The sequence below is a fragment of the Chaetodon auriga genome, chromosome 1, assembly GCF_051107435.1.
Source record: "Chaetodon auriga isolate fChaAug3 chromosome 1, fChaAug3.hap1, whole genome shotgun sequence".
NCBI classification, from domain to species: Eukaryota; Metazoa; Chordata; class Actinopteri; order Chaetodontiformes; family Chaetodontidae; genus Chaetodon; species Chaetodon auriga.
The window spans coordinates 26,995,577-27,022,668 of NC_135074.1; the positions used below are offsets into that span (position 1 = coordinate 26,995,577).

General features: G+C 41.7%; 1 protein-coding gene across 5 annotated transcripts in view; it reads left to right on the plus strand.

Annotated features, from left to right (window-relative positions):
- Window positions 1-9,887: 9,887 nt before the first annotated feature.
- znf609b (zinc finger protein 609b) overlaps window positions 9,888-27,092 on the plus strand; it is a 74,871-nt gene continuing 57,666 nt past the window's right edge. For all 5 annotated transcript variants that reach the window (XM_076732492.1, XM_076732500.1, XM_076732468.1 and 2 more), the window contains exon 1: window positions 9,888-10,407. The gene's annotated coding sequence lies outside the window, so the exon portion shown is untranslated. The remainder of the gene's footprint in view (window positions 10,408-27,092) is intronic.

Below are 27,092 nucleotides of genomic sequence, written 5' to 3' on the forward strand. Positions count from 1 at the left end.
TTCATCGGAGTCAGACCAACAACTGCTGCATTAAAAACACAGCCTTCTCATTAATTTCAATGAGAGCATTACATTGGCACAGCAGGGGCGGGGGTGACGCAGAGGGCTTTAGTTAAACAAAATGCAGGGTCGTCAAGCAAAAAGTCGATCATGGCTCATCAGTGTAATCCAGCGTCACCCAGCAACACACTGTTTAGACTAATCAAAGACATGCATGTGCACATTCCATACCTTATAGCGTCTAAACTTTAGCATTGTGCTAATTCTGTTGTTTACCTCACAAGCACTGAGTGGGAAGAGAGAATTATTGCTGCCATGAAAACTATTCAGAGTTGTAAAATCCTGCCTCAAAGGAGTGTAAGCCACCCTCAGACTCATGGATTTATTATTGGGCTTAGACGTCTTGGATGCAGTTCATCTGCTCTCCTGTACCTGTAGCATCACGCCCAGAAAAGCCTCGGGTGTGTATGGATGCAAGGATGCAGCATGGATCGTCTGACTTGTGTCTGTATTCCCTTTCACCCAGTTTGTGCATGCGTTGTTTCCTTTGAGTCCCTGCATGGTGTTCCAATGCAGAGCAGGAACAACACAAACTGACACAGAGAGGCACCTGATGAGCATACAAACATTTAACGGCTACAGTACAATAAATGCTGCCATTAATAGTATCAAAAATGTCATTGAAAGGATTATAACTTCAAATGGATTTTGGGGACCGAGCCTCACTTGTGTGTCATGTTGTGGCAACTGTGGCCAATGGAAAGTCCTCATTTCTCCACTGATATCATTAGTGGCAACTTTCTGCCCCCTCAGCTATTAATTCCACTCTTGTTAATCACAGAGATGCTTTAACGCGATTGTACGTCGTCGGTGTTGCATTAACCAAAGTTAGTGCATTAAGATAAGAAATCCTACAGGATTACTCCAGATTTTTTCACACTATTGACTGTGTTGAATGACTTTTAAGTGCTTTTGAAAATCAGACAAACAGGCTTTTACAGAACTGCGCTCACAAACCAAAGTCTTTTGCTTGGTATTTCAGTCGTGAAGAATAGTTCGGTATGACTCAAAAGACATGGGTTAAGCCTGCATTTGAAAGGGTTATCAGATTCCTGGCAGACTGCCTCACCATGCCAGCATCTTCTCTTCCTTCAAAAGCCAACAAAGATGCCAAATCTTCAGTAAGACTTCAATCTCTTCAGGAGCCCAACGTGCACAGACTCCTTCCTCTGAAATCATTTATTTATGCTTCTTAAAAGTCTCCTGTGCCTATATTCAACTAAACGCCAGGTTTTTAGCTCCATTATTATGAAGTCTTTCCCCTGATTAAAGCGCTGTTGTGACAGGCTCTGATTGATAATCTGCCAGTGCGATGTCATTTTGCGTCTCAGCACCGTACCTGGTCTTGCACTGCTGTGTGTTTATTTCCTTCCAAATGTGTTGAGTGGCTCTTTGACTAAGCTGTTTCTTGCCTGAGGGCGTATTTCACCATGGTTTGAAAAGCATAGCATGAATCACCAGCACACACACCCATCCTGAGTTATGTTTTTGCCTGTGCCTGGCATTGTAATTCGCCGTTGATTAGCTTAGATTTACTCTTGTTTGAGTTGCAGATTAGCTACAACTCTCCGCTCCACTCCATTCAGCATGAGAACGCATAATTGCACCAGCCCTCCCAGTAATCTCCCACCCAGAGAATGTAAGAGGTCTCTTTTGTGAAGTTTCACCATAGAAGGTGGATTTTTTTCCAGAGAGGCTGCTTAAGAATTTACGAAATTCAGCCCCCAGTGAATCAGCAGTGACAGCTACTTGCCCTGTGGGTGGCCTTTTCTTCTGTCTTCCAGATCAGGGGCATTTCTCCGGATGAGAACAGACGAGCAAGCTCAAATAAACAAGTCGTTGTGATGCCGAACAATTAAGCACATGCAGTTTTTAAGCCTCTTTAGATAAAGCCATAAGATCATGTGCTGTTGGTTTTTCATGCACAAAAGATGTGATGTACTTGTGTGGAAGAAATGTTCTAGGTGATCCATTTAAATATTGAAGCAGCCATGCTGTCTGAGCTGCGGTGAGCTGTAACTGTAGATGAAAAGCAGCAAATCCATCTGTTTTTAAAGGAATAGTTTGGCATTTGGGCAACTATGCTTATTTTTAGTGCATCCTGGTAAAGAGCTGGATGACTAGATACAGTGGTTACATGTGAAGCTACAGACAGAAGCTTGTTAGCTTAGCTTAAGACAGGAAACAAGGGGAAACAGCTAGCCTGCCTTTAACAGAATCCATCTGACAGCACATCTGAAGCTCACTAATTAATTAATTATATCTCATTTGTCTAAACTGTACAAAAAAAAAACAAGTGTAAAAAGACAATTTGCCATTTTACAGGGAATTATGTGCCGGACTATTCTTTGTTCAGACACAGAAGCATTTGTTCAGAGCCAAAGCAGCTCGTAAGTCACTGTGAAACCACAAATATCATTAAACTAACAGATTAAACAAGATATTAGATGTTAATCAGTGCGCTTTAGAGGTGCTGGAAGCTAGATTTTGTTATCTTTGGACAGAGCAGGTCTACCTGTATACACCTGTTTCCTGTCTTTGTGCTATGCTAAGCTAACTGGGTGCTGGTTCCAGCTTCATATTTAACAGACATGAGAGTGCTATCAGTCTTCTCATCTGACACTCCAACAGAAACTGAATAAGCATCTTTCCCAAAACGCCAAACTTTTCTTTTAAATCATGCCAACTTACTATCAGCAGTGTTTCTGTGTTTGGTCAGTGCTTCTTCTGCCATATGACAAACCAGCCACCCCGCTGTTCGTGATGGATGGGGGAGATGAGCAAATCAGAGTGGATGAAGCATTGCAACGAGCAGGGTGTCATCCAGTTTTGAGCACCACAGCTAAAATTCCTGTCCCCATCCAACTTTCATCTGGTTAGCTATGGTTTTAAATTCAATTAGACATGAAAAGGTAATGTATTTATTCATCATTTGGACAGAAAAACAGGACCAGCTGAATTTCCTGATTGAAATTAAATGCAATTGATTCCAGTCCAGCAGTATGCCCTCCTCACCATTAAGCCAAGTTTCCAGTTGTAGAAGCAGCAGGACCTTTGTGTGCTTGCTGAGAGACTGATTGGACTGAGGGCGCAGGGTCCCATCCCCCCATCCCCACAGGCCTGGAAGAGGAATTAGGCCTTGGAGCACTTTAGAAGAGGTGGCGGCAGGCTGGGGAACAATACAACCTGGGAGCAGCTTGTGGCTCATCCATCTCATAATGTGTCACAGAGCACTGCCTGGGTGAGCCAGGGTGGATGTACAAAGGAAATATTTAGGAAAGGATGGTGTCAATCGTGGCTCATTCAAGACAGCAGAATTCACTGCACTGAAATGATTACAATTATCCCTCATTCCCACAACATCACAGGACTTCACACATTCACAGTTTTCACCAAGCCAACAGAAAGCACGCTGCAGATCTGTAGCTCAGTTAAAGGAATAGCTCTTTGAAGCGCGGCCATTCGCTTTCATACAGAAGATTGATACGACTCTCATATCTGTAAGTATGCCATCAGCCAGTTAGCTTAACTTAGCATAGCACAAGGACTGGAAACAGTAAGCTTGGGCCTGTAGTTTTTACACTTTGCATGTTGGACAGTTCAAACAAACAATGTTAATTAGGTGGTGATTTGTTCATTTTTAACAGGGTTGTGTTTATTTGGTCATTTTCCCTCAATACTTGTGCCTCTACCATGGGTAAGTAGGCTTTTTCTGTCTGGTTTAATCGCGTGTATTGTTGATGTGCGATCAGGAGTCTGCACATGGTGTTAAATTTTGAAAATTTACTGGATTTCCTTCACTGTTCCCGTGTCTGACTTCCTGTCCGGTTCGATCTTCTCAGTGCAGATTGACGCGTCGTCCATCAAAAAGAGACTTGACGCGTATTCTCCATGAAGCAGAGTGGAGAGAAGCTTCTGGGATGCTTCTGAAAGGCAGACGCTACGCATCCTTGGAAATGCACTCATTGATGGGGCCCTTACAAACCCAGTGGAAATTAGGGGTTAGGGTTGGGGTAATCCTCATGGGTCTGGGGGTGAATCATTCAGATGCAACTGAATGATCATAGAAATGTTACAAGAATATTATAGGAATACTACAGGCAGCAGTGTGTCTCTATGATCCTCTGGCACTTCCACGACAACACGTTGCTACTTGTCACTTTGGCATGAAGGTGACACAACACTATAGAGTATATAGACTGCAGCATAGTATAGAATTGAGTATTTATCACAATACTGTAGAGAATATTAGAAATTCAACACTGAGTAAAGGGCAACACCCCCTCTGGCCCTGCACTCTCTCTGCTGCCAGAGGTGAACAAGGCTTCCCTGCTCAAATCGCCCGCTGGACGAGGGAGATTTTATTAAATCAGGACAGAACCAGAATAGCTGTCTCCATCTATGCTAAGCTAACTGGCTGCGGCCTGTATATACATATCATATTGAAATTATATTAAGCATGCGAACACAAGAGCGGTATCAATCTTCTCATATAACTCTCAGCAAGAATGCAAATAAGTATATTTCCTAAAATGTTGAACTGTTCCGTTAGCAGCTCACAGTCTTTGGAGGTGAGCTGCGTCAAACTCATTTCCTGATCATACCTAGGACTGCCTGATGGGATACCTCAGTGTAGGAACGAGGCTTTTTAGAGCTGAGCAGAATTCCCTCCACGCCCGCCTCCAGAGTGTGTCATGGCTCGTCGACTTTGGTTAGTCCAGAAATACGAGGTGGGCCCCTTCTGAGGAGGGGAAGCACATGAACTTTGGAAAGCTTTCATCCCTCAGGGCAAGTGAGGAAAATGCAGAGAGAGATCTAAGACATGCATGCCTATAAGTGCTCTCTCTTTATGAAGACCTAAGACCTGTTTGCCCTTGAAAGGTTTGCAACAGTAAATATTAATATCTGTTCTATAAATTATCTTCCCCACAAATGATTACGATCAAAGGAAATCTGTGTTGTGCAAACTGACTTTATAAGAGGCTTCTGGCTTGACAAGAAAATGATTCAGAGTCCTCAGTAGGAGAGCAGATGCATAAATTCAATTAAACATGGATTTCCCATCACAAATGGCTTTCACTCGCTGCCATTCCTAAAGATCCACTGATAAGTGATCAATTTAGTCCATGACCTTTTCACCTTGCTGAATGAGACGGTACCTGTAACGACACAAACGTGGACGGTGATTTTTTAAAATTATGGCCACATCAATTTCCCAAAGAGGACACACAGAAACACCCAGTGAACTAGCCGAAACTGAAAGAGACTCGCTGTGTGTTCATGTTAGGCTATAATGACAGTCCACAGAAAGCCCCCCACCAGGGCGTCTTCACAGCCTCTCAGAGCTTTTTAACACACATGACGCCACACAGAAGACACTTCAGATGATAGTCTGTCTTCAAGGCCTCTCCTGTCATGAGGGGTAAATCTCTAAACACAGTGATTTGTCAAGCTTTAGTCTCTTGAATATGTAAAATAGTCCCTTCCAGGCTTCTGTTTTCTTCGGAGCAGGCACTGTAACAGATACATAACATGATTACTCTGGATTAACTATTAGCATATTGCTATATGATAGACAATAAATACAAACCCATTTCTTGCCACAGGCTTACAAAATGTGTTGTTACTCTCGTGACTGTTAAAATGCAGTGATGTGACAGATGGTAGACATTTGACAGCAGAAGAAAAAGAAACTTTACAATCACCAAACTGATCTGAAATCTTTCCTTCTAGGTGCATTTCATTCAAAGATATGTTTTACAAATGCCTCATCACTGGTTTGATTTCTGTTTGATTGGTCAAAACATCAGTTTGTCCCAAATGAGGTGTTTCATATAAATTTAGATCATGGAGTAAAAAAGTCATTACTTCCATTCTTGAGCTCATTTCTATCCAGGGAGCAACGTGGATCACGTGTGGAAAAGACAAATGGATGCCTTTTAACAATCCTCAGATTTTTCTGCTTCCCTTTGTTTGTGCCTCTTCGTGCATTATTCAAGTCACATGTTTGGCTTGAGAGGACACCAGGAACCAGATCTGTTTATTGACGTCACCGTTCATTGTTGATTAATTCTTGGCTCTTGGCCAATCTGACGGTCAAGAAAAATATTCTCTCTTGAGTTTAATGCATGTTGTCTGCATGATTTCCATCCATTAAGCACTAAATGGTGTTTACACGGCTAAAACCAGGTGATCAAACCACACAGTAAATAAAAACTCCCCTTCCTGTCCATCTACAGACAGGAAGACTACGGCTGAGTCTAAAAGCACTCCCTCATTCACTGGAGGATTGCACTGTGGGATTTGGAGCAGAAACTGCTGTCCAGGCCACGGATATTACTTTTTTGGACAGAGCTAGCAGCTCTGTCAGGCTGTGCTTTGAGTTAAATGCTAACATCAACAAAGTCAGATGCTCTCAATTACAATGCTAACATGCTGATGTTGTCTGGGTGTAATGCAAACATTTTCTTTTTAGCACCAAACCCAAAGTACAACTGAGGGTGATGGGAATGTCGTTTGTTTTGCAGGTATGTGGTCAGAAACCAAAGTATTAGACAATTCAAAACTGGTGCTACTGGTGCTTTGAAGTTCACCAAAGATCACCAAAGTTATGACAATTCACCCTGAGGGGGGCCATGAATTTTTGCACCAAATGTCATGTCTGTCCATCCAATAGTTTTTGAGACATTTCAGTCAAAACAACAAATCAAAACACAAGTCATCCTCGTGGTTGAGGAAAAGTAAGGAGATCACCAAAGTTATTAACGTCATCCACTGGGGGCCATTAATGTCTGTACAAACCTTTCATGGCAATCCACTGAAATTTCAGTCAAAACCACGAATGCCAACCTCATGGTGGCACTAGAGGACAAATCAGTGGATCGGCAGTCACGAGGATTCACCCTCTGGGAACCATGAATATCTGCACCAAAGTTTCTGTTAGTCCATCCAACAGTGAGACATTTCAGTCTGGACCGCAGTGGTGGACCGATCGACAGACATGCAGCTAATGTGGCCAAAAACAGGAAAACACAAGTTGATAAATGTTATTAGTAGATGTAATGCAGGTGGAAAAATCTAACCTCTGCAGGGATTCAGTCAGCTTGGTGTCGTATCAGGCTGCAGAATGGAAATGAATTGGCTCATGGTAGAGACTATTTGCAGAATAATGCTTCAGTACTGCGTCCCTGGAAGCTGTTTGTCCCTGCATTCCTAAATGTGTTGTTTGGTATCACCTTACTCTCCTGTCATTTATCAATGTGCTCCCGTGCTGCCAGCTGACACGGATCTTTCATTTAATCGTGCTGAAGAACACGTCTCTTTTAAATGGGTTTCAAGCCTGTACAGTTTCTTTTATGGAGTAATGGAAAGATGATCACACAAATCGAGCCAGCCCCTCTGTGATTCCACATGGCTGGCTGATTAGCCCTTTCTCACTGATGGAAAACACATGGCGTCCGCACAGCTTGTTCAGTTCAGGTTTTAGTTGGTGCTGCTACGCTCTGCGGCGAGAGCACTTGGTTTGGAGCCTCAGCCTTGAAGGGCAGTCATCATCAGAAATCTGTCCCCTCCGGTCCCCACTTGCCCCTGACTGTTATTTAGCTTTCCAATGGAGGCTGGCTGTTCCCTTGGGAAGGCATGAGTGTGCCTGCCAGCAGGAATGCATTGGAGGCAGCAGAGGAAGATGGAGGATGGATGGAGGATGGTGAGGAGCTGCTGCTGCTTTTCCCTCTGTGTGAAAATGAGTCCATTAATTCAGCCCCCTCCCCTGCCTCTCCCCCAGCCCTCCCTGTGCCTGTTGTCTCTGTTTGTTAGCGAGATGATTCCTTCTGTCATGTCAAAGGCAACATTATCATATTCTTGTTGCCTGGGAAACCAGCGCTGAGAGAGACAACGACTTAAAGCCTTCGTGGTGTTTGAAGCTGGTAAACATGAAAGGTTATCCGCGGTGCTGTGAGAGTTGGAATCCGAACATATCTGAAAGGGTCTTATTGTTGAATCTTTTTTTTCCCGGCTCACTGAGAGATTCCCTCTTGGTTGTTTGTTAATAGATTCACTTCAGTTAAATTGGAACATGGCTTCCATTGTCACAACGCTAACGTGTCCAATTTGCACGGAAGCGTCAAGATCAAGTTTTGACCTCCATATTGTTTTCTTTTCTTTAATCAAGGGTATTAAAAGATTTGAAATTGTTGACATTCAACATGACGCACGTTTGACACGCATGGAAGAAAGTGAAGCAGCAGTTATTTACAGATGATATCAAGGACTGCCTTAAAACAAACGTCTCCTTTGGTTTGTTCATGATTACATTCACTCCCTAAACCAAAGGCAGTTACAGAATGTGACATATGAAGCTTCATGAAGTGTTTATCATAGACTGCTTCAGTGATGTCGCTTTGAAAAACGCTCTGTTCATATTGGGTTTCTAAGCTGCAAATAACAGCTTTATTAATGTTTAATACGTCATCTACAAGTATCCTCCTCCTGCACGTCACTTGCTTTATGTTTTTAGTGAAGCTCTTTTCTTCCTCAGGATGACCACTCCAGTGGTTCACCTGCTTTGCTCTGGAAAAACTGCCTTGAAATCCATCCACTAATAAAAACATTCACAACTGCAGGCTTGGATTATTGTAAAAAAACATTTATTAATGACTTATTTATCTTAAAATCTACGGCTCAGATGACTTATGACAAAGTGAGGAGCCATGAACATTTATCATTGATTAATGGATTAACAACATTTATAACTGCATTATTAACAAATAAACACCACCAACAGTGGTTTTCACACAGCAACCGAAAAAATGTTCTTAATCAGTCTTATGACTGATCTATAAAGCAAGTAAATGCTTATTGACCATTAACAAAACCACTGGCTACAACTTATCAACAGATTATAGAGGGTGCCTCGTTAGAAAGTGGTGTCTTTGTTATTCTTCCTAGAATCAGTACAATAAAGGCTCAGTGCTTCAGTAATGTGGCCTGATAATATTCAGCTTGATGCTTTTCCAGCTGAAAACAACACTTTCAGTTGGACTTCCCACGTAGTCATTATGAACTACACAACATCATGTGTGCTTTTCTGTACCTTCACAGTTATGTAACCTAATCAGAATCTAAAGATGGGCTATTTGGTATTGTGTGATTTTTTTCCTCATAATTGAAGCAGCCATAATTCAGTTTTTTATTCTCTGATGGTTCACAGTGTATGTCACAGTTGGTGTTAAGTGAATAGAGTCAAACAGTCATTACTGAATGAACTGTAACGTAAGTGACAAAAATGTTGCTTATGCTTATTCTTTTTTGAATCATTGTAAATGTGATTTGCACTGCTTGTTGCATTTGGAAATTGTAATGGATATTTTACATCATCTTCTGATACTCTTTGGACAAAACAATTCATCCATTAATTGAAAAACAGTCTGATTAATTGATAATTAATCTTTTTGTTGTTGTTGTTGTTGTTGTTGTTGTTGTTGTTGTTGTTACTATCAACAATTAATCGCTGGCTGCATTATAAGAAAATTCCAGTAATTTTGGTATCTTGAAATTTTAATCTGACAAATTTTAGGCCAAACAATACATCACTGAAATAAGGGATTTTGCATTTCCCCCCTAGAATTTTATTTCTAGCAGTGTGGCCAGAAGTTATTTTTGGTGTCCAGTCAAACTGTGCTCAGGATTTGGAGGGGACTGAAATCCTGGCTACGGCCCTGCCTCTGACCACCAGCTACCTGGCTCTGAAACTCAACACCACTGGTGGGTTTTCCTCTTTGACAACAAACAAATGAGTTCAATCACGGTCCAGTCAGTGTGCTCAATCCAGTTCCGTGTCTTTAGCCCGCGTGCCGTGGACTGTGACAGTCCAATCCGATTGGAACGCCTCATCCTGGGTTTCCTCCCCGCTCCCGCTGCTGCTGGTTGGCTACATTGTATCAGTTCCCACACGAAGAACCACTACGGCGCTCATCCAGAAACGGCGAATACGGAGGAATTAACCTGGATGGGAAGCTCTTCGCTGTGGGATTAATCGGCGTAAGGTCGCGGAAGAGGACTGGACTTGTGTCGGGCTTCAGACCGCACCGATAAAATGCGCTCCGGACTCGGTTGTTTTCGATGTGGACGGTATCTCGAAGTGTGATGGCAGAAGTCCAGTGAATCGCTGGCCTCCCCTCCTCTTGTGTTGGATGTCTTGGGGAGTGCGCTGCCACTGCTTTCTGGTACTTCAGATTTTTTTAGAGGTTTTACAGTAATTCAAGCCAATTCCTCTGATTTGTTCTTTTTATGGAGTGCACACCACCATGGACATACCAGGGTTTGGAATAGGAGTGGCTAGCTAAGTCGGTAAGTTAGTACATTTTTCTCTTTTTTTCCCTCTCTCATTGTTGATAGTGCTACGACTCGTTAGCCATTTAACGTTAGCCTTTCGTGCAAGGCGAGCTGGCTAGCTGTACACCATACAAGTAGCCAACACAGCATGCAGCAGCAAGCAAGCTAGCCAAGCCTGACTGCACTCTGAGCTCATTGTTTCACTCTGCCAGCTAGCGTACTAGTCAGATTAGCTCATTACACCAAGCTAACTTAGCCCCGTTAGCTTCTTGAACTTCAACTAACGTGTAAACCCGTGAAACTGCAAACTTAGCCTGCAACGCAGTCGCTAACTAAAACCGTTTAACTTGAGTACGCGGGTAGCAACGAACAGCTATCACCTCGAGGAGGAGGGTAAGATGTATTCATGATTAAAAAAAACACACTTTTTCGTGCAAATAAACGTCCAAAGTAAAATTCAAGGCAGCAAAACGTTACGAGGGAACCTGAGTTTGGCAGAGTTAAAGCCGCAGATTCCACCAGTGCGACTGTTGGTGTACAGTGTTTCCCAAGCGGGGCACCGGGGACCCCGGAGCGTCCGTCAAAGGCTTGAATGATCCCAAGAAAACAGAAACTGAAACGTTTTTCATGAACGTGTCGCTCTCGAGGTTTTAATTCAAAGTGAGAATATGTGATACTGACTATTTGCACCCTGCGTTTCACTTCCGCTGCTGCTGCCAGAGTAACAACAATGTGAACCCTCCTGTAACAAGTTCTTATCCAGGAGACAAGATCTCATGAAATGGTGGTTTGTGGTCTAATAAGCCTCGAGTTTGAGCTTTCTGACGGGGAAAAAAACATTTGGGACCCTTCTCTCCAGATTCTTTTCTTTGGCTCGTGTTGTTGGGGCTGTCCCATCTCAGTGAAATGAGTCATTCAATTAAAGCACAAAACATTTTTTACAAGACCACTGTGGGCTAACCCTGTGCTCTGCCCTGTGGTCTGTGCTGCTCCACAGAGGATGACAGTGCCACATTAAAGACCGGCCAAGTAGTCTGCAGCCCCAACACCCAGCATTTTGATAAAATAGCTCCCAACTTGCAGAATTTCATCGTGTCCGTCTATGATTCACAAAAGACCCTGAAGGAGAAGTTTCCACACAAGGTTTGCTTTAATCAGCAGTATTCGTCTAAATTCGCATTAGCCATATTTGCATAGGCAAAATGTCGGGTTTGTGGCAACAAAAGTATGAGATTAGGTTTTAATCGCCATTGTGCGGGCAAGCTTTGGAGATAAAGTCATCACAGGTTTTGCACAGCCTTGTTCATTGTTCCCAATGCACTGCTGCTACGATTGGTTGTTCACTTGTAATTTGTGTTTCTGTTTGTACTAGTGCAGCTCATAAGTGCTGACACTGTAACTCTTAATATCCTCCATCTGTCCATGAATGGACATCGAGTCTCAGGGAGCATTTAGCATTACCTCATAGGGACATATTTGAGAGAGGGTCAGCAGTGTCTATGAAGAGGCCAAATTCGGTTTTGCGAAGGCCGATGAATTGGCCAGGCTGATACATCTGTCAATAGCTTATTGCAAATTTAGCAGCTCTGGAATATACGTCGGCCAATAAGTTACAAGAAACTGTGGTACACAAATGTCAAACTAGTTTTGATGTGATCCAGAAACAGGGTCATGTTCCCATAGTTTTTCACTGAGTAAGTCTTGCTTAGCATGTTTCTCAATTGTAGTTCTTTCCAAAAAAAAAAAAAAAAAAAAAATTATGAGATCCATCCCAGTTTTGTGTTTGCAGGTATGTATACAAAATAGTATTATGATGAATAGTTATTGGACTTTGAAAACATTTGATCAGGATTGGCCTCAAAAATCCAGTATTGTTTGGGCTACAGAGTACACTCTCCACCCAAGGACTGGCTAATGTTGATTATTAGAGGTGAGAGCTGCCATAAGATGTGTAATGACATGCTGAAATGCTTCACCTGTTCAGATAAATCCACCAATCGCAGAGAGAGAAAGGAATTTTGAATATTTGGCAGTAAAATGTGTTACATGTTCCTAAAGAGCCTCAAGGGTTCCTAGCTAGTGCTGCAGTTAATTTGAAATATCAGTTTGGCAGCTCCTTTGTCGGGGTGTGGCAATAACTCTGAGCTGACTGATAAAGGAAAACCTTAACATTCATGCAGGCGTAAGATATTACATGCAACCCGCCTACACACAATTGTAGTGATATGTCACCGAACTGTTAATCCACTTTGTTCCAGTGCGTCATGCAATAAACATGGCTCATTTGCACCATGCACTCATCCAGTATTTTGGATGTTGGAAGTTCTTAGTGCAGCATCCAGTCAGCTTGCCACTGACTTGTGGTTTTGTACTACTTAACGCTTTGTCACAGAGGTCAGTAGCAAACAGCAGTTGGTTTGCTTGAAGTGTGGCCTGGTGTGCTGTAGCAGTCGCTGAAGCCAGACTTGGTGGTTGGTAATGATTTTAGGTGTCATACAGGAAGTGATGTTAACACAGCACTAAAAAGTATCACGCTGCTTCAGTATTTGGTATTTTTCACCATTTTACTCCTCCAGCCACAAAAGGCATCTTAAGTCCACAGAGCAGTGAGGAGATCAACTTTACTAGAGCTTCTGTAATTTGTCAGCTGTGCCTATAAATGATTCAAGCCTTTCACTTAGCCTGTGAGAGTGTTTGGTCAGCATTGATTCATTACTGACTTTCATGTATTGATTTTATACATGTTAAGGGTGCTTTATGTGGAGACCTTTTATTTCTCATTCTTCTCATGTTCTTGCCATACAGAAATAAATTCGAGAGATAGGAAGATAATGCTGTCGAGCCCAGAGGATTCACGTTGCCAAGGATTTCTGTCCCAAGATTGAAATAATGTAGCTGACAAAATAATTATCGGAGCAGCAGTGTTCCTGTTTGTACTTGGTTGTTATTTGTTCTTTTCTATCTTTTCTAACAAGGAAAATCCAGCACCAGCTCACTGTAAGGCAGAGAGCTGAGAGCTGGAACTGCTTCCTTTCCAGCTGACTACCTTTTCAAGGCAGTTCCTCTCCGTCTGATTACCTTTTTTTAGTAATAATTTGTTCCAATCATTGTAAGGGTGTTAGGAGCCTTGTTGTAGCACGTCAGACACATTTTCTACAATCTGACAGGGCCATCAATTGTAGAGTGGAAGTAAAATTTAAGACTCTGAGCTACACATAATAGCATGACGTTGTATAGTTGTCAGAGATGTGTAAATTTGTGCAGCGCCTGGGTAAGAGCCCGAGGCGAACATGAGAGCAATGCCACTTGAAGAAATTGCCATTTCCTAATCCACCAGTTTGATTTTTGTGCTAATCGAGCTGCTGGGATGTGACCCCCTTTCCATTGATTAATGTATGTGCTGACACTGTGGCTTTCAGTCAGATATGTTTGTGTTGACCAAAAGGAAATACTAAGTCTTAAGGATTTGCAAAAGCCAGCGATAGTTTTCTGTTATGTTTTTGTGTTCAATTTGTCCAGTCTTTCACCTTTTTAAAATCTGTTCCACATCAGGACATGTGTCAAAGGAACAGTGTGGAAGAAGAGAATTTAACAATGTTTGTTTCGAGGTCCAGGTCATCAGATTAGTCCAGGACAAGGGGATTATGTTGGCTTTGTAAGGCTCCCGTCATCTCATCGCTGCACACCAGCTGATTGCAAAGTAAGGAAGCATTTAACCTGTATCCTTAAAGGTAGCAGCTAATTTGAAGGCTTTCAGGTACCTTTAAATCACTTGAATGAAGTAATTTACTTTGGATGAACGTAAGCCACCGTATGCACTCAAATTCTTGGTTTGTACTTTTTCAAAGAAATAGAACACATGCGAAACGAGAAGCGTATGCATTCATTAATTCCCTTTGTGCAGTGGGGAGTCCATATTAAGCTTCATAATGTAGTTACTGTCATTAGACAGGTTGAGATGAAATGGAGGACCTTTGTAGTTGAAAGCATCGTACAGTGTTTCCTCAAGGTTGAGATTTATTTGAAGTGGTCCACCCTGCAAGGTGGGGGTTGGGCTTGTTTGAGCGCTGGTGGAACAGCTTTACGTGACCTTACTTCCTGGTCGTAGTCAGTAATTGTAAATTCAAGTCAGTGCAATTGCACAGAGCAGACATTTTACTTACTCATCTGCAGATTCGGTTGCAGGAAACTGGAGGACATTTAAAAGGAAGAATTAATGCTGGAAACAGGATTTCTCTGTCAAGTCCGTTATTCTGATCTTAGCCCTATAGATGTCTGTCAGCACAGAGTCGAACAATTAGTCAATCAAAAGAATATTAACGTACAAATATTGTGTGGAATCGGTTTTTCAGTAAAAACTCCAAACATTCTCCCATTTAAGTGTCTCAAATGTGGACATGTGCTGCTTGTCGGCCTCTGAACATTACAGTAGATTAAATATCTTTGGGTTTTGACTGTTTGCCACTTGATTGCATCACCTTTGGTCTCAGGAAATTGTGACGGCCATTTTAACTGTTGACTTATGTAGGCCACATGATTAAATGAGACAATAACTGGCAGATTAATTGGTTATGACAATGATAATTATTTGCAGCCTTAATATAGGCTCCAATATTTTTTTATTGTCCTACTTGCAGCTGCATATTGCACACATGCCCTAAAGTAGGCTTACATTAAGATTAGTTAAGTGGTGTGGATGCATATTTTAACGGTTGAATGGGTCTCCATTAGAAAAAAGCATACATCAGAGCTTTCTTGTCAGTGTTTCGCATTGGTTTTTATAGTGTTTTGTACAGTTGCCAGAGAGTTGTCATCTGGACCTGTTGTGTCAGATGTTTGGACTTTATTTGGATCATCTCTCACCCAACAGCAGTGATTGAGAGGCATGGAAACAGTGGCAATGGAAACAGCATTTTTTAACGTTACTCCAAACAGCTCGCTTCATGCACAGACTCAGACTGCCTCTGTAAATATCATTAATTAAAACTGCTCGTTGCTGTTTTATTTGCTTGTTAAAAAGCACAGTGAGGTGTGTTTCTGTCATCTTGTGGTTTACTTGAAATGCAGCAGGTCAGAGTAAACATCTGAAATGGATCTGCATTCCTACCTTCAATGTTGATCCATCCGTTCATCCATCCTGTGGACCAGCAAGGGACACTTCAAATTTATCTGGGTCAGCCACCAAAGTACATTTTATATATGAGAATTGTTCTGTTCTCTGAGAATATTACCTAGAAGTTGACTCGATGTGACAGTTGTCATTTGAGCTGTAAAGTTGTATCAAAGAATATGCAACTCTGCTTTAGTTTTTATGGCGATGATTGGATTTCTCACTAGTGAATTGCCAATTACAGCAGAAACGAGCACACTTTGAATTCTTGATGCACAGTTGCTACTTTGCCAGAGACTTGTGATCCATCTTTTCCTGGGATGCGAGCCCAGGTTACACTCAACTCTCCCCCACACAAGCTATAAAGATATTGTCAGCTCTTGTGGCGCAGCACAGTCTTGAGTGCTACAGAAATGCTGTCTCATTTGCCTTCGCTTTGAAGTATCGTCCTCTGTGTTCTTAGAAAGAAAGGCCACAGAACTTGTGAGTCTATTCAGGCTGGTTTTGAAAGTTGAATTTTGGTGTTGTTGTAAGAACGAAGCCCTGTCAAACTGCATTATGTTCAACATGCTATTGCTCTCGGTACAGTCTTCATTCATCCACTCATAAGCAACATGACCTCGTTTATCACTCTCGCTTCACTTGTTCCCGACACTGGTGATCTTTTCACTGCAAGTTACAAATGACAATCATCCATCTGTAAACGGCTGGTTAATATACCAGTGTGCACAAAATGGTATGAAATCATGATGTTTTGAAGCTGTTCGCCAATTTGATAACCTAATTTGTTGACAGAAAACGTGTCTAATGCCCTCCCTGATGCCGTAAGCTTGATTTTAGCTGTACGAATGCCACAGCGTTTTATAGAGACACATCTTTGAGTCGAGCTTAGTGTAGAGCATGAAAGGTCTATGAAGATGTGATGTGTGGGAATTCCTCAGAGCACATCAATACTTCAGCATGGTGGCAGTGAGTGGGTGGTTCTGTCCCCATTGCCCTAATCACACTGCAGAATCCACTGTCATCTGCAGAATCAAAGAGAAACAGTTGTCTCCCTGGGATGAAACATGCCGCACTCGTGATATTGACAAGTAAATGAGAGAACATCTGCAAATGACACAATTGCGGCAGTCTAAAGCGGGAACACATGATCAAGTGGAACTTCAATACAAATGTCAATACTTTCTGATCCCCCCCATCCCACCTCCAGCTGCACAGCTGTGTTAATGTTAGCAGAGTTATTCTGTCCTGTTTCACGTTGCTGCCTGAGCACATGTGGTAACAGATGTACAGAAATGTTACATCCGGTTTAGTTTAAAGCATATCCCCATCAAACCAGCTCCTCTTTATAGACCACTGAAGTGTTGCCATTTCAGGCTCACGGTGATCATGTCCAGTTCCTTTTATTGAGCATGGATAAAGAATTAACTGGGATCAAAGGCTTCAGCTGTTTGATTCTCCACATACGCAATTAATATCACAGGACTAGTTTATTAGGCAATATGTGGTTTCAGCTGTTCAATAATGAAAACATTACCAAAGAAACTAGTACAGGTTGTTTTAGCACCAATGCTATCTTTCTCTTTCTCTTTCAACCTAACATTTTATACACTGACTTCCATTAAATATGCAAATTGTAACCAAATAGTCCATTTTGGCATGCATTTACAGTTACAGGCCCTGAAGGTTGGACGGTAATGGTTGGCCCGTTGCTGTCGGCAACCACATTTTAATCACTGTCAACCATTTTGTGTAGTCTGGTTGCCGTTTTTAGTACCAACATGCTGATTCCTCTGTCACTGCTAGAAAATCTTGCACATAGGCAAAGGAGTGCTGCAGTTGTGTTATGTTGGAGATGGCAAATTTATGTGAAACAAAGAACACATTTGCTGACCCTGTTAGTAAGAGAGTGGAAAAATTAATCAATCGACAGAAAGTTAATTGGCAAATGTTATGATAACCAATCGCTTTCCAAGCAAAAATGGCAATGTTTGGCTGTTTTTACGTGATAGTAACCTAAATATCTTTGGGTTTTGGATTGTTGGTTGACTAAAGCAAATCATTTGAATAAATCACCTTTGGCTGTGGGAAATTATGACAGGCATTTTTAAAAACAATTTCTGGCTAAATAATTATCAGATGAATAAATGTAAATTTCAGATGAACCGATATGTTTCAGTTCCATGTAGAAATGAGGTGTGATTAACAAGAGGGGCGCTAACAAACAGCTGGAAAGAACTACAGAACGTACAGAATGGGCAGTATAGTTCAAAATGCTAATGCAGCCAATCTGGACATCCTGGGAAACCTTCAACAATTAACAAAACTGTAAAATTAGAGTGCAGATCTCCGCCAGGCTTACATTCAGGATGGCGGCAAAGATAAAAACAGCGATGTATTCATCTCGTATCAAGCCTAACTTCAGTGGATCATAACATATCAGGTCTTGAATCAATCTGCTCCAGTTCGAGATGAGACCAAACGTTTCTATGTCAGCTTATGAGCCATTACAAAGACTAAAACATGCCTGCATCAGATGAGCTAAGCCTTGTTTTTATCCTAGCTGACTGCTGGAAAACTGAAGTCTGAAACTGAAGCGGTTGTTGACCGCTTGCAGCCCCTACAGGTCAACTTAAGGAGTGAGGAATCAGCAGTAAACAACAGAGGAGTCACTAAAATAGGTTTTTCGAAAATTGTGAATCACTGCAACCACGACAAGTCCTTGAACATGCAGTCATAAATGTGCACAAAAGTATTCAAAAGTATTATTTCACCCCTTACAGAACAGAAATAATAAAGGCGCTGGATCAGATCACGCTGTGTGGCAGCAGGCAGCGAACGTTGTTTTCTTCTGGCTTCAGTGCCATCGGCGAGATAAAAACATTTGCAGAGTGGACATTCGTCTAAACAGGCGAGAAGCAATCTTGTGGCTTCAACATAAGTGGATTGGACTGTCCTGACTGGTTTGTAAAAATATGGGTGGGTAACGTTTCACTCAGCAGCTTAAGCCAGATTTATGCCTCCGTGTTGAGATGTTGTGGTATCTACGTGCGGGGCATGGGACACAATATGGGCTACATGGAGACCACAAGAATTGTAATTGAACAGCTTGGTCTGCTTTCTGTTAGCGCCTACATTTTTCCACTGCCGGTGACATTTGTTGATAGGGAAGACAACACCGATGCCCGATAATCCTCCCTTTCAGTAATGTTAGACAAATGTGTATTTTGTGATCTTGCAAAACAATTTCCACTGGAAGCCTTCCTCTAACCACAATCAGCTCCGTCTTTAACAAAGGGAATAAATGAAGGTAAACCCAATTACTTTGGGTGCATAACAAGAGCTCGACACAGCCTGATAATGTATGTACAACCCATCCGTCTAGTGAGGTAGCACAGCCATGACAATCAGCGGGTTAAATCCTACACCGAACCATAAATCAGTTTGCATGCTGTAAGGCATCCACAGCAGGAGCAGTGAAACAACTCAACAGAGAATCATAAATTCAGCTTTAGTGTTATTAGTAGTAAAGTGAAATATCGGGATCCTCCAGGCTGTGAATATATCAGACTAAATATGAATATGTAGTATGACACTGCTGGAAAAAAGAGTACTTGTGCCATTGTAGGTATAAGGTGAATGGTTGTCTTGGGTGTGACTGTCACCATCCTGTAATCTAACAAAGAAAATAGATTAAACACGGACACAAAGGGGAGAATATGATGTCTGACAGTCTACCTGTTTGCTTTGCATTTTAATTTGGCAGGCACTATAAAACAAGATGGACGATGCTGGGAGAGCAGGAAAGCCGACAGGCATGTAGAGTAGGAGATGCAGATGGATAACTGAAGGAAGGGAGTTTACATTATTTACAGTCTGAGGGAAAAGCAAGCAAACCGGTGCTGTTTTAGTTTTCAGGGTGACAGAGCATTTTAGCGCTGACCTAGCTAACTTGCATTTTCGCAGGTGGACGCACATGTAATCTTGTCATTTCCTTTAATGGATGATCAGTCAGTGGCAGCAAATATGTAAACAGACATCAGAATATGGCAGGCGTACTTAAACTAACATTAGACCCCCATTCAGCTTTTCTGTTTTGCGACATGGAGGCTGCGGTTGTTCACAGCGGAGTGTCGTTCAGGGGTTTAAGACCACGTGAAACGGAATAAAGAGCTTGGTTTGTGCTGTGCCTAAAAAATGTGAACGAGGGATAATGTGAGTTGAGAAGTGGGAGCGAAGCTTGGTGAAAAGGTTATGCAAACATCCAGCACCAACAAGCAATTATACTTTATTGGAGTAGGAAAAAAATACGAAGCGTCGTAACACACAGGTCGAGGTTTATCATTTTATGCTGGGTATGACTGGATGGGGACGTTTTACTATCAGTGAAATGTAGCATGCTGCTCCTCCCCTGCCTTACATGCAGTTTAGCGTTTGAAATGCTGGCAGTGATTGAGTGTGTACCTGAGTGTCAGCACTCACTGTCAGATGTTACTGCTTACTTTTGCGTTTTTAAGGAGCTACAATTCAGTTGCACGACAAAGCCGCATAGGCCTGTTTAATGTGACGTGGTATACACAACGAGCTGCAGCAGAGATATTTGATCATTATTTGATAAGGCTCTGTCAAAAACCTGCAGTGTTCTGATAAATCCTGAATTAGGTCTAAATTGGTGCTTACTCCTGATCGCCGTCACTGTCTGAATGTGACACTTGTGCCTCTCAGGAGCAGATCACTCTTGCATTGATTCTGGAAAGCCACCATGTGAGAGTGACAACGCTATTTGAAGCCCTGCTTGTTGACTCGGCCTCTGTTAAGCAGCTGCTGGAAGAGAGGCAGGCAGTTATTTGAGGTTAATGGTTGTCCATGCCCTCTCTCTAGTTAGACATTCACATGGCAACACCTCAACTGTCCACGGAACAAACAGTAGTGCAGTGTATTAGTCACTCAGCAGCGGCCTGTTGTCCCCTCGTAGTTAGTCTCCTGACTGCACAGGAGCAGTTAGACCTCTGCTGTCTGTGGTGCTTTTGTTGCTGTGTTACAGATTTCTGCAGGTCAGTCATCGGTAATGTGTTTGGTTATTAGAAGATTCGGAATAGATTAAACTAGTCCGATGGTTTGAAATGTCCACAGAGGTTACATGTAGATATTATTAACTTGACTGAATGCGTTCTGTGCAGATGGGTATTTCAGATTTCAGAAAGAATTTGCTGGAATCCTGCCTGGCAGGCTCTCTGTGCAGGAATGCATGTAATAAACAATACACAAGACTGAAGCGAAAAATAGAGTCTTTATCTTATTCTATTACGCACACACACACACACAGCAGTGTTAGACAAGGGACTGTCTGCTGTTGAGCCTCAGGCCTTGTCCTTTCTCTTCCCTCTCTCATTTGTCAGTCAGTATTTAAGTAGAAAAACAAGCTTACTCTTCCCAACGTATTTATCTAACCCCTTTTCTGTTTACATTATGGATTTTTTTTTAGCATGAAGTTGATTGATGGGGAAAATATTTTTGAACAAATGTTTACCTTTTTAAATTTAGTATATTTTTTTAGTTAATTTATCCACAATGAAATAAGGACCACATAAAGTTTTTTTGTGCATTGTCTTCTCTCTCTTTAAAGTTTCCACCCATGGTTTCCAACAAAAAGTAAACGGGCAAATGCTTGACTTATGTCAAGAAAGAGGGGAAGAAATGGAGAGAGCCTGAAACAAAATGTAGGATTTCTGAGCAAACGTGTACTCGCAAGCAAACTGCGTTTTTTAAAAATGTACTAACCTGTGTCTTTAATCGTCTTTAAATGGCAGTAAAGTTCAGGCGTCAAGGTGTAAATTGAGTTCAGCAGCACATGGGGCGTAGTTTCAGACCAAAAGTCTTTACAGTGGGTGTTTGGCACACGGCTGTGAAGTTGCTTGTTGATTTTTTGTTTATTCCACATGCACCTGGATTTAGCTTCTTTGGGAGAAAATGTGGCACAACATCTATCGCTCATCTGTTCATCTTAAAACCTTAACAGAGTCCTAAATTTAGCATGTGAAGGTTTACAGCAAGTGCTGCTGTTGCTCTTCAGATGTGCTGCTTGTCATGTTATTTATGTAATGGCATCTGATTTGGGCTTCTTTGCAAGCTCCCCTCTGTAGTTTGTAATTTTAAGTGCAACATAGCATGTAAGCGCTTTGCTTGATAATTAACAGGGTGTTTGTCGTAGCTTGGGAAAACTCTGGCATATATGGTAGAGTGAAAAAAATGAACATGCATTGATGGTTTAGCGCAGTGGCGTCTTCACATAAATTAACGATCTTGACTTGAAGCCTGGCTTCAGTCGAGCTAACTGGAGGCAGTCTGGCGCGACGGTCACGCTGATTATCCTCTCATGAAAAAGAGCTTGAGTCTGCCGAACGTACTGGCCACCCCAACCCCCAACATCGCAGCTGATTCCAGAGTCTGATAAAAATCAAATGTCATGTCAACATTGGAAGTCGACTCCAAGTCTGGGTTGTTTACTTTGAACAGTCCAGTGACTGAAGATTGAGACCATCCCAGGAAAAAGCCAATGAGGTGCTGAAGGGTGCCCATTAAACCGAAATGATTGTATCATTGTCCACTGCATGAGTACAAGTACAAGAGCAAGAGGAGGCGTGCTTACCAGGAAATATGATAAACTTATATAGACTAGACCTATTGATAAACATTATTATAGTATTCAGGTCACACTGTTGGTGATTTTTATTTGGCCCAACATGGCTGTCGGGAAATGATTGTGATATTTCTACAGTAGTGTTTTCCTTGTGGAGTTCCTGGAGACTCAAGACTCACCTTCCTGCTATACTTATCCCACAGTGCTAAACCTGTTATATCACATATTAACAGAAGACACAACAGCGTCCACAGTTATCAGCACACACCAGCATCACCTGCCATTTACCACCTCCAGAAAACATCATTTTTAAAAAGAAACTCGTCCCTCCTGCAGCTTCAAATGAGCCCAATTACCATATTTTGCCACTAAAGTAACTATTTAATTAATTTAATTTGCTTTGCATGTGACTATGTTGTGCTTAACTTGCTTTTCATTTGCATATAATACAGTGAGTTGTTCCTGACAGCTGGTGTAACGCGCACAAAACACAAATCCGAAATTTATTGGACTGTTTGGAGCTGACACGAGCAGTTGATAGAGAGCATCTTACTTATGAAGAAAGCAATTGTTCCTGTAGTAGTAAAACCATCATACAGCCCCCCCTTTAACCTTGTCTGTGTAGTCTGAGTAGCTCGCAGACAGCTGATAGATAAGGCCTGGTGTTGTTTTTCATTTTCCTACTCGCGGTTTAATATCATTTTCCGTTGGCAAGTTTCAGGACATTCAAAGGTGTAATACCCAAATCCAGCTAATGAACAGTGAACAGAGCGCTGCCACCAAATATACCAAGAAATGGCCCTTTGCAGGTATAATAATCCCAGGATTAGAAACTGTCACACCTCAGTGTTATACAGTTGGCATGTCATTTACTGACATGGACGTAAATGTTGTATTCGCTGAACTGATGAGGCTCATTAAGACGACACTACGTGAACATTTCTCAGGAGCAGAGCATGAAAAACATCCCTCAACAATAAATGTGCCATATTAGTGTTAAACCACACTCCACCACGTAGATGGATGTAACGACATATTAATTTAAATTCATGACAGATTTCGACCTGAAGGCTTTCCACAGAGAGATTAAGTACTCGCTCAGTGAGCCTACTTCACAGTTGCCCACAAACACGAGCAAGTGTGCCACAGTGGATGCTGCCGTTACCATATCGACTTGCATTGAGACAGAGTGTCTCAATTATGGAAGGAAGTGAGCAGAGATAATGAGAAGTGTTTTGAGAATCTTAGTGACTGGCTTTTGTAATTCAGAAATCATGGCAGAGTGGAATGGCTGAGCATGTTAATGGAGCTGCTCTTGTTTCTCCGCTTTGAGCACAGGAAAAATCAATCTGGCACCCTGTCTGGGTTTCAGGATTCAGGTTTGCTTACACTCTGGCCACTGTGTGAGACTTTTCATCCTCTGCATCAGCTGTCACCGCAGACAAGCCGCAATTTGATTATTTATCGGTACTCACAGGTGGGTCGAATTCCCAGTTTAGACTGGTCACCACTATTTAGGCTTGACAAAATTATGATTTCTCTTTCTACAAATACTGGGGAATGATGTTGAGACTGTGCTGAAAAGGAAATATTGCTTAAGTCCTCATCGTGCTTCATAGAAAATTTGTTCTTTGTGACAGATACTGTGTGTGTGTGTGTGTGTACTTGATAGTTTGCATGAATAAGTCGTTTACTGTGGCAAGCATTTCCACTGTCAAATGACATAATGCACTTCATTAAGCCTTGATTCATGTGAATGTTTGTTTACTTCCAACAATTCAACTGTGATATTCAGCTCTGTTTGATTACAGTTCACACAGAGATGTCAGCTGCTCAAACCTTTAGAGCAAGATCTTTGTTCCCGCCGCCAAGGAGGTTATTTCTACAGACCTGTTTGTTGGTGTGACTGTCAGTAGGATTATGGGAAAACTACTGGCCCTGGTTGGAAAGGTGTCGCCTGGGTCAAGGAAGAACCCATTAAATTTGGAGCAGATCTGACTGGCAGGGCGGATACAGGAGTTATTTTGTCACCTTTGTTAATTTTGCAAGATTGGACATAATATACCGTACATCTTAAAATCTAGTAGATGGTAGTTAAGTTAAATAGTGATCACACAGCCCAATTTGGAAATAAGAAGGCTCTATATCACAATCCACTCTTATAAGTAGCAGTAATCCTCTAATATAGTCACATGTAGCTGCTCAAACTTCAAACAGACAGTTATTTAGTATTCGGGGACAGTGGTTTCATGGGAGAACTGGTACGACCGTAACATCACCTCTCCCTCAAACTAAGGTGTGGCTATGACAATGTAAACACACAAATCGTAATTATACTCTCTCCTTACATCCGATTGTGAATTTCCTGCTTTAAACTCCCCCAGAGATGTTTAGGAGAAACGTTTGAACTTATCGCTTCACGAGAACAAGCCCTTGGACATTTGCATATCAAAGAGGCGAGGACCATTGGCGTTGATGGAGGTCTGCGCTCTCCTTTCTTTCATTGAATCTACTGATATCACTATCAAAGTGAGTGCACGTTGTCGAGGTAGACAGACGGCCGATTCAAGATTAATGTTGGGTTAAAAGTAGTTTGCCTCACCCAAAACATGTAGTTAATTGTTAGTTAGCCAGCTAATCTGGATTTTCCCCACAACATATTTCAAACTGTTGACTTTTCTAGTGCTGAGTGATCATCTCCAAAAAAAAACTTTTAAGTATACAACATAATTACAGTGCTTTTTAAGTACGAGGCAAGCACATCTTTATTTATGTCTATAGCCTTCAGTTGAATTTGTTGGCAGTTATATCTATTTCTCCACTATTAGACATGTCACTTCAAGATGTCAGCTGCCTTCATCCCCCTCATTTTCCTCATTAATGCAGTTATCTGTCTGCATTTAAAACTAAATCTCTCTAATAAGATTTGTTTTTAATAGATCTCTTCACACTCTTACTCGTATGCTTTTGGTCCTGTTTACACAGCAGCAGTTAAGTTTTTATAACGATCAGACATTGAACTGTTTAGATGTTTATTTGAGTCGACTCAAGGTCAGATGAGACTATTTGTGCTTTTGTTTATTGGCAGTTTTTTTCCTCTTCAGCTGCACCTGACATGAGATCCTACTGGCTGTTTGAAGACGTAGTATGAAACATAAATAATGCCAGTTTTGCACTGTTGTTGATTGACGTACTGATGTCGTGGAGCTAGTTCTAGTGTTAAAACTGAGCATTGTGTATTGGAGCCTGCAGAGTGAGTCATTTCATTAGTTCAGGCACAAATGCCCACTTGGACTTAAAGATGAACTGATTAGATCTTGGTGGTCAAAGTGACACGAAAATGTTCTGCAAAAACACTTTTCTGGCCATTATTCAACACCATAACTCAGAACGGAGTTTCACATTTGAACAGATACTGAATTGTTGACACTGATCTTTGGCGTCCACCTTGAAACTGGGGTGACTGTATAGATTGAATTGAGGGGTGTGTGAAGTATCCACGTTTTAATTTGTAACTTCTTTGCAGCAAAATCCATATTTGAAGCGTTGTAGTCCACCACAGGCTGATTGATTCTGCTGAATCTGTCGTTGCACCATGTCATGAAGCTCTCCATCAGTCGTCTGTGCTCCTCTGTAAAAAATAGCCACCTCTAAGTGAAGACAGCATGTTCCTAACTGAACATTATTCACTTGAAATACATGTCAATATGGTGTTAACTTACATTTCACCAAAAATACACTGAATACCTTTTATTAAATTCCCTCCACTTTCAATCCCACTTGTGCGTTTCTTGCTTTTATATCTTGTCTTAACGCCCACTGTGTCTTATGTAAAGCACTTTGTGTTACCTTGTTGTTGATCGGTGCCTCACTGGCTTCAGCATTGGCTGAATTAGATGAGCACACATATACACCGCACATGCCAAAGTCAACCACTTAGCAGCTAAGGTCTTTGTTCATTATAAAGTCTTTTTCAGTTAAAACAACCAAATGTTAGCCAGGCTGGATGTACTTTGCTGTTGACTATGGACCCACTCTGCATGCACACTCCAAAGCAGCCTTTGACAGTAGATTAGCTGGTCACATGAAAACACATTAGTAGCATTGCATGTAGTGTAAACAGTATTTATGTGCCCAGTTAGCTCATAAGTGCTGTCATATTTGACACCCAGCCAGCACGGTAATGTACACGTGTATGTTTTTTCCTCATGATGTCATTACTGCCTGGAAAAGCAGTCAATAAACTTTATTTAAAAGGTTTTAAAGTGGAGGTCCCAGAGGAAGGTAGCATAAAACTGTTTGAGATTGAAGTTGTACGACTTACTGATCAGCAGGGATTTTAGCCACCTCCACGCTAACGGTGCTAAATTTGAAAAGTGTCTTTTTTAATCTGTGTTTTGCCCTTTAATCCACAGTAAGTCTTTGTTTTTCCACATCAAAAACAGAGCTTTTCAAACACACTCTATAGTTGTCAAGTAGCTGAAAATGCTGTAAATTATGTAATAAGCCTGATCAGACGTGATGAGGAGCTAGCTCTGTCGCAGTGATGTCGAGAAGCCTTGTAACTTTCTGTGATCACTCATTTTGAATGTCATAGCTGATCACATGATACTGCTGTTCTAGTTAACCTGCACGGCAAACGTAAAATAGTGATTCGCTCAACGGTCTGTGAAGCAGCAAAGGGATTAATCTGGTAGCATTTATGAACGACAGTGCGGACACCAGTCGTTTTAACTCTGCTTAGCGATTTATCCACCTCAGTGTGGATGTAGTCTTAATGTGAGAGTGAACACAGCATGCATACTGATAATTGGCGGGGATCAGTCACCTTTTTTTTATCAAAAGAAAAAGAGACAGACTGCTGTATTTCTCTTTCCTGGAAAACTGCCGTGGAGGATGATGGTCGTGCGGTGTGAGAGCTGTGTTTTGTTTTTTTTTTTTCCTGCAACA